We start from the raw sequence: 7,500 nt of genomic DNA on the forward strand, positions 1-7,500 counted from the left end.
ATTGTGAGTTTTTTTTATTTCATTTTCCTCCAGATATTCTAACCATTTTCCTTTAATTACAATTTCACAGATCTTTCCTACAACACTATTTATAGTCAGTGACACTGGTCTATAATTTATGGTCTTTTTCCTCCTTTATATATTGGGACAATATTTGCTCTTTTCCACTCCCTTAGTACCTTCCCTTCCACCAGAAAGCTGTTGATCACATCCCAGATTGGTTCCACCAGTTGGCATCTACATTCCCTGTGTCCATCCGGAGACTCCACCTGGCCACATTGCCTTCCTCACGTCCACTCCTAGCAGATTATTGATTTTTTGCTTATGCACCACAGTGTTTCATAATTCTTCTTGTGTTGCTTGGTTGTTTGATTCTATGAAATCTCCTTCTTCATTAAATACTGATTTAAAGCTCTCGTTCATAAGTTCACTAATTTCTTCTGTTGTTTCATGTCCTATTTCCTTTAATTAACCTAGCGATGGTTTCTCTGTCATTTTTCCATTTATAAATTTATAAAAAGCTTGGGATTCTTTTCACATCTCTTTACTACATTCTTTTCAAAATTTATCTCCTCCTTCCTTCTTATCCGAATGTATTCGTTCCGTGCCTCTTTATACTGCTTCCTACTTGCTTCATTCCGTTGCTTCCTTAATCTTTCGGAGCTGCATCCTTACACTTTTTAACTTTTGCACATATAACTTATACCAATAGTGTTTGCTTTCTTTTACTCTGTATTAGGGAACACATCTCTTTACTCCTTCATTATACTTGTCTAGGAATATAATTATCATATTTCTCTTGAGTTGTCTTGCCTTGCATAATTTCCTTCCACTCAATACTACCAAAGTATTTCTTAGCCCTTTAAAATTTGACATGTGGCGTTGTTCCGTCTTTTTTGCTTGTCTCTCATTGCATCTAAAAAAAATCCTGATCCTCTAAATCAATTTCTAGACCACATGATATTTTTTTCCCCATTGCGCTATGATATTTGATGTTTGGACAGGGTTCCGTTTTTTTTTTTTCTTTCTCTCGTTTTGTGAAAACCAAATCCAGTATTGTTAGTTCTTCTTCCCCTCTATATCTAGTATAGTCCTTCACACATTGGTCCAACGTGTTTACCATTGCCAGTTGTAACACTTCCTGCCCCCAGCGTCCAGCATGACTGTTTGTAGCCATTTCTTCCCATTTTACATGTTTGCTGTTTAAATCTTCTACAAATGGCACTCTTCTGTCCTTCCTTAACATATTGTCGAAGCAATTTAGCACTTCCTTTTGCATTTCTTTATGTACATCAAGCCTCCATGTATTAGTCTTCAGTGACACATACGCAACTATGATACTCCTCTTTTTTTTCCTTCCACTGGCCCTAATTGTTATGCTTAAGACCTCTGCCAGTCCATCTTCACACTGTACCTCCTCCACGTATATATACTCTCGAGTCCTTATCAATACTCCTCCTCCTGCTTTTCCTCTTGTCTCTCCTCCAAACATTATATCCCAGAAGAGCTTTAAGATTTACTTGGAAGTCTTCACTTAACTTTGTTTCTATTATACATACCACGTCCGGTCGTTTTTCCAATGTAAAATCTCTCATTTCCAAGTTTACTAATATAAATCAATTTATATTTGTAGACATAATTCTTCATGCTTTACTTCCCCTTCCCAAATATACCATTTCCTTAGCCTCATGTCTAGCACTCTCCAGTAGAATTTCTTTTTCTTCTTATTCTCTCTCTCTCTCTCTCTCTCTCTCTCTCTCTCTCTCTCTCTCTCTCTCTCTCTCTCTCTCTCTCTCTCTCTCTCTCTCTCTCTCTCTCTCTCTCTCTCTTTTCCTTAGTTTCACTTCTCAGTTCTCTTTTTTTTCTTTCTACTTGATTCATCTCTCTCTTTGTCCATATATTTTTTATATTCTGCCTTACCAGCCAGTTTTCCAGTCCTCGCTAACATTTCTTCTATCCCCACTTGCGATCTCATTTTAACTTTCAGTGGTCTTTTGGTTCACCCACTATATAAACCAAGTCTGTATATTTTCTCTATTTCTTTCTCAAGACTATTCTTCATCTTGAACCACTGAGATAATTTCCTTGCCCATCTCTTTCTCCTTCTCCCTCACAAATTTCACAAATTTTTTTTTCTTCTAGTCCAAGTGAGGAGTGAATGCACTCTACCTTCCATAGCTCAGTCCCCTTCTGTTTCTGCTGTCTCTGCCTCCTTTTCTGTCCTTTCTTGGGCAGCCAGAGTTTTTACCCTCAGGGATACCAGTGTCCCTGCCCAAGGCTTGCAACCCCTCCCTGTAAAAAGGTTCACAGCCGCTACCAGAGTTGGAGGTAGAGGTCGGGGTCGAGGCTCTAGGCGCGGGCGAGCCTCTAGCCACGATCGTGATCCGGTTCTGCTGGGGGACTAACCGTGCAAACCCCTCGAGTGCCAAGGCACCAGAAGGGCTTATCTACCCGTATGACAGATGCAGAGGAAAACTTGCGAGATCCCTGTGTCCTGAGAGAGACGGGAGGATCCCCTCGCCCTATTTTCAACTTTGGCGGTGCCGGTGGGGTTGTAGATGTGGCGCCTGCCCATCGGACCATTCCTTTGGTGAACCTTCGGAGGGTTCTACGTGTAGACTCCTGGAACGTCCTGAGCCTCTCAGAGGATCAACGATTGCCTCATCTATCGAATGAGCTCAATAGGCTCAGGATGGATATGGTGGGACTCTCTGAGACAGGGAGGCAGTGGCAAGACCAGTAGCAAGGGTTTTACTTACTATTGGTCCGGCATGAACAATGATCACCATGTCAAGGGGGTAGCCATAGGCATCTCCAGCAGACTGCAGCCATCTGTTGAAGAGGTTACTCTGGTTGATGAGCGTATAATGCGACTAAGGCTGAAGCATAGTCTAGGCTTCATGTCTGTTGTTGCAGTATATATACGCTCCTACTGAGGTGTGTGAAACTGAAGAGAAGGAGACTTTCTACGCCAAACTCAACTCTGTACTGGACCAGTGTCCCTGTCGTGATGCACTTATTGTCTTGGGCGACTTTAATGCTGTCACTAGCACTGAGAGAGCCGGCTACGAGTTATGTGTTGGTCCCCATGGCTCTGGTACCAGGAACGACAACAGCTCTTTCCTTTTGAATCTTGCAAGATCCGGAAGGTTGAGAATTACAGGTTCTTGGTATCAGAGACCAGCGCTGTACCACTGGACTTGGAATAGCAATGCTGGAGGAGTAGCGAAGGAAATCGATCATATCCTTCTTATAGTCTTCCAAATCTAAACGCGGCTTTCTGGCTGGGCTCCTTAGGGAATAGCAGGCCTTCCAGCTCTATCAAGTCTACATGAACTAGCAAATTAGAGCTCCGTATACATAAGTAAGAGGCATTTAAAATGCTTGAACGAAAATCTAGTATCATCAAATGTTAAAAGAAATTAATTAAAAGAAAAATTAACATTCCACGCTTACGACATGCACATCACAATAACAAATACCGGCAGCCTTGTGTAACAGTGTTGCTGTTAAAACGTTATAATCTTTATTCATAGTTCACCATAGTCCTTAATAAGACAGATGGTGCAACAACTGTGTTCCATATACAATACGAATGAACATCGAAAAAAATTAGGTTATTCGTGTATAAGATAAAATATTTTTACTCCATTCACGCGGCAACACTCATTACTGTCCAAGGCGCGGCCTGCCTGCGAGACAGTGGGGGGCAAGGTCACGTGTCACGGTGGTAAATACCTATCCCTCCCCACACACACACCACAGTGTGAATTTAAAGATGGAAATATTGAATATAGGCATAAGGAAGGATTGTCACGGAGAGAGAGAGAGAGAGAGAGAGAGAGAGAGAGAGAGAGAGAGAGAGAGAGAGAGAGAGAGAGAGAGAGAGAGAGAGAGCTGAGGAAGGAAGGGAGAGAGCGACAAATGAGAGGTGGGTCAGGTCACACACTTGGCCATTCAAATTCTGGGTGAAACGTGGCAGCAGTGGAAAGTCTGCTATTCCCTAAGGAGACCCACCAAAAAGCAGTGTTTAGATTTGGAAGATTATAGTACTCGTTGCAGGATCCTTCAGAACTGCAGTGTTTTTCAGAGTGCCGAGTTCTTTGCCACTGATCACAGGCTTGTTGCTACACTCAAGCTGCATGTCAAGTTCAGAAAGCCTCCAAGATGTGACCACACTGTGTTTTATCTTGAGAAACTGATCAAAGAACTTGACATGTGCCCAAGAGTATTCAATGACAGTCTCCAATCAGTTTGGAGTGCTTGACACCATCGAGGACCCTGTAGAGCTATGGGATACCTTCAAATGTGAGACTCTTGAGGCTGCCAAGGAATGCGTTGAAGAGCGCCCAAGGTCACGGAGTGGCTTCTCCTCGATAGAGACGCTGGACAGTATTGAGGAGAGTCGCGCTGCCAGACTTGCTGGAAAACGCGACCAATAGAGGGCTCTGTCACGTAAGACTAAAGCTCTCCTGGGGAGAGACAAGGAGAGGTATGTCAGGGGTCTCGCTGAAGATGAAAAGTATCATTTAAATGCTAATGACATCCGACCTGCTTATCGAGCCATGAAGAAACTCCGCTCCAAGTCTACATCTCAAACGACTGCTATCTGAACAGCAGATGGTCGCCTAGCATGGGACACAGATGGGCAGATGGCTCGTTGGCCTGAGTATTTTGAGCAGCTGTTCACATTGGATCCTCCAAGCGGACAGCTCAAAACTGCAGGGTTACAGATGTTGGATGCTGATCCACCCACTGACGAAACTGCTCCCTCCATTGATGATGTCAAAGATGCTGTGGCAAAGTTGAGGAGTGGAAAGGCAGCTGGCATCTGTAACATCAGTGCGGAGCTGCTCAAAGCCGTGTGTTAGGCCATGATCCGTGGATTGCATGCTGTCTTGACTGCTGTATGGGATTCAGGTGCCATTCCTCCTGACTGGAAAAAGGGATTGGTCATCCCTATCTGGAAGGAGAAAGGGGACCATCAGGACCGCAACAACTACTGCGGTATAACACTGTTCAACATACCAGGCAAGGTGCTTGCCCATTTGCTGTTGATGCATATCTGCAGTCACCTGCTGGAACACCAAAGACCTGAACAGTCTGGGTTCATGCCCGTTAAGTCAACAACTGAGCGGATCTTAGTCTTTTGCATACTGGTGGAGTGCCGACGTGAGTTTCAAAAGAGATGGTTGCATCCTATGTTGATTTTCAGAAGGTGTGTGATTCAGTGCATCGAGAGACACTCTGGGATCTTTTGCATCTCAATGGGATTTCTGCAAGGATTATTGGTCTATTAACTGGCCTCAACTCCGGGATTGTGAGTGCTGTGAAGTGTGGAGGGGGCGTGTCCAGCTTCTTCCCTGTGAATACGGGAGTGAGGCAGGGATGTGTGCTTGCCTCATCACTTTTTAACATTTGCATGGACTGGGTACTAGGCAGAGTTGTAGACCATAGTCAGTGTGAAACATCTGTTGGCAATACTGAGATTACAGATTTGTTTTTGCCTATGATGTAGTAATCTTTGCTGAGTTACTGGAGGTTCTGGTAATGGCTCTAGAGGCACTGCACAAGGAAGCGAAGACCCTGGGACTCCAGGTTTTCTGGCCTAAGACCAAGGTTCAGGTGTATGGAGGTTTACTGGATGAAACAGTACATTTTGTCCATGTGTGTGGCGAGGACATTGAGATCTCGGAAAATTTCACATACTTTGGTAGTGTAGTGAGTAACGACGGTGAGTCGAGCCAAGAAGCTGTACAGTAGATTGACCTGGCCCACAGCGTTATGGACTCGCTCAGCACGAGTATTTGGCATTGTCGGTACCTGTGCAGATGAATGAAGATTCGGATCTTCAAGTCATTGGTGATCCCTGTCTTACTCTATGTAAGCGCCGTAACAAGCACTTGTGGCAAGGTGACTGATACCACTGCGTCGAACTCACACCACACTTTATTGGGTTGCGGTCAAACTTGTAGAATTAACATATCAGCTACATTACAATCCACTCTTCGCTTCGTCGACGTAGCACATGCGTTACAGTTTATGCTTTTCCTAAACCTATACCGTCACATGACATAAGAAAAACACCCAATACACATCAGCATGACATTAGAGACATTAATACGTGAACAAAATTAATATAATACGTTGATACACAAAAATACATATGAACAGTCGGCGTCTATGATAACTCCGTAGGTCGCTCCTTGCACTCGCTTCCCCAACAGTGTTATCTCCAATAAGTGACGCACAACAACGACAACGTCGTCTCTAGCACGGTATCGCACCACACGAATGTAAGGAGTCGTGAGAGAACGTCCTTTCACCAGCTATGTTCCCGGAGGAATGAGGTGGCAGCGAAGTGCCTTTACTAAGGGTCACCCAGCAGAAGCTTAAGGAACGAGCCTTGCCTATGGAGAGTAATGATGTTACTGATAACGGGGAGGAGAAGCGTCAGCGTGACCCCTTTCCTGCGGGTCATACTGGTCCTGCGGGTCACGCTGGTCCCGCGGGTCATGCTGGTGTAAACACGTACTTTCTCCCTCTCTCCCTCTCTCTACACACTCTCTCTCTCTCTCTCTCTCTCTCTCTCTCTCTAGTCTCCTTCACGAGCTATGGGGCTTAATGAACCTACTGATAAGGAAAAAAAGGGGGCGTCAGTGTGACCCCTCTCCCACAGGTCAAGCTGGTGTAAACACTTACTCTCTTTTTCTTCCTCTATCCACCGTTAACAGCCGTCAACGGCGGCTACACTCTACGGTTGTGAGAGATAGACGCTGAACACCAATCTGAAGAGGCGAATTGATGTCTTTGGTACTAGATCCCTTCGCAGGATCATGGGGTACCACTGGTATGACTTTGTGTCAAATCCGTGATTGCTCCGTGAGACTCATTCGAGGCTGATTACCAGCATAGTCTGTCAACGCCAACTGCGATTATATGGGCATGATGTGGCACGCTACCCAGAAGCTGACCCTGCATATCAGGTTGTCTCCGAAAGGATAACCCAACATGGAGGAGCCCAAGGGGACATCCACAGAACTCATGGCTGCGGCAAGTCGATGCCTCTTGCTGGGAGCCTGCATGGAACCTTGCGAGGCGTGACCGCCTGGAGTGGCGCCATAGGGTAGGCGAGGTGACGCGCCCCCCAGCGTATGCCCCCCGTGATTGATTGATTGACTTCTTTTGTCCACCGTATCTTTCATTTATTATTCCTTTTCTTTGATCACTTGTATGATTGTGTCTGTCGTCTTCTCTCTTATTTCTTGCTTAACTACTTCTGTAAAGTGAACTTTTTCTTCATTTTGTTCTTTCTTCCAGACCTTTTTCCATTCGTCTTTAGTTTTCTCACTTATCCCCTTTCTTGTTTCCACACTGTTGTCCAGTTTTTGCTCAAGTCCCGCAGTGCTACGTCATCGTTTGTACATTTGCCCTTAAGGGCGCTATTTTCCCTTTTTATTTCGTCCAAAGTTTTCTTCATGTCATTATTCATTGCAACCG

The sequence above is a fragment of the Portunus trituberculatus genome, chromosome 41, assembly GCF_017591435.1.
Source record: "Portunus trituberculatus isolate SZX2019 chromosome 41, ASM1759143v1, whole genome shotgun sequence".
Classification (NCBI taxonomy): Eukaryota; Metazoa; Arthropoda; class Malacostraca; order Decapoda; family Portunidae; genus Portunus; species Portunus trituberculatus.